A 1,517-nucleotide genomic window follows, 5' to 3' on the forward strand; every position below is an offset into this window, starting at 1 on the left:
TCCTTTGTTAAATATTGTAGCATATCCTGCCATTACAGATAGCAGAGCTCTGGAGCTTGGGCGAATGGAGGAGACACAGGAGCATGCAGTGGAGCATTGCAGAGAGCCAGGGTGAGGGGGCGGAATTAGGGGCAGTGCCCAGCCCACCAGGGCCCCTAGAAGTACCAGGGGAACCGGTGGCAGTGTGTGCATGTGGCCTGTGGGCAGATGTGGTGCAGGAGTAGCATGGAGCAGTAGCCCATTTGGGCATGTGGCATCATGGACATGAATGTGTTCACCAAGAACCTGGACCAGGGGATTGAACAGCTGAATGAGTGCAAGCAGCTAACCGAGTCCCAGGTCAAGAGTCCCTGTGAGAAGACTAAAGAAATCCTTACAAAAGAATCCCATTTATAAGAGGTTCCATGTACAGTCATTTCTGTGGAGATGTGCATGAGCAATTTCAGTCTCATGGAACTGTTTAGAGTTGGTGGAAAAATCACCAGATACAAATTACTTGTTTATGTTGACAAAGGGTATTATTTACTTGAAACAGTCACACTGCTTGTAGTTCTGAAGGTACATTACCATGAATGGTTCACCATTCTTTGAGGAAATCATAAGAGCACACAACTGTATGATTTCTATGATGAGTGTTTAGGGAAATATGGAAATGCAAATGTTTGGAAATACTTTACAGATCTTTTTGGCTCTTCATCTCACTGCCTTGGTGGATGGGCATTCCTTATGTCTACATGGTGTTCTCTCACCATTCATAGAAACACTGGATCACATCAGAGCACTTGATCTCCAGGAAGTTCCCCTTCAGGGTCTGTGACTTGCTGTGGTCAGATCCAGATGATGGTAGTGGTTGGGGTATATTTCCCTGAGGAGCTGGTTTCACCTTTGGGCAGGATATTTCTGAGACATTTAATCATGCCAATAAATGGTCTGACATTGGTGTGGCATAAGTTGGTGATGGAGAGATAAAACTGGTGCCATGACCAGAATGTAGTAACAAATTTCAGTGCTACTAACTATTGTTATCTTTGTGGTAACCAATTTGCAATCATGAAACTTAATGGCACTCTAAAATATTCTTTCTTCAAATTTGACCCAGCACTTTCTAGAGGTGAGCTACATATGATATGTCATACCCCAGATTACTTCCATGGTATCTCAAGTTTCAGAGTGCACATCTATGTTTAGAGACATGCTCCCAGCAACAGAACCAGATCCCACAGCTGAATCCATAGTCTGAACATCCTCTTCCTCATTTTCTCAAGCAAGGATTTTTTGGAGATATTTCATGTTTGATTTTTCTTGTTCTTTAAGGTGAACTATTGGATGTTAAGTAAGATGCTCAACTTTCTCAGATCTTTCTTTTTTTCCAACAAGGTCGTGGATTTGGTAATATAGTCAGGAATTTGAACAAGCCTAAAGCAAATTTTCTTACTCTTTTCTGATAAACTATTTGCTTTCTTCTTTTGACCACCTCAATCCATGTTGTTAAGTTGATCGTCAACACACTCACGGCT

General features: G+C 42.3%; 1 pseudogene; it reads left to right on the plus strand.

Moving 5' to 3' along the window:
- Positions 1 to 258: 258 nt before the first annotated feature.
- LOC122101413 lies at positions 259 to 1,188 on the plus strand (annotated as a pseudogene).
- The last annotated feature ends 329 nt before the right edge of the window (positions 1,189 to 1,517 follow it).

Source organism: Dipodomys spectabilis, unplaced genomic scaffold (assembly GCF_019054845.1).
Source record: "Dipodomys spectabilis isolate Male_0828 unplaced genomic scaffold, ASM1905484v1 ptg000658l, whole genome shotgun sequence".
Taxonomy (NCBI): domain Eukaryota; kingdom Metazoa; phylum Chordata; class Mammalia; order Rodentia; family Heteromyidae; genus Dipodomys; species Dipodomys spectabilis.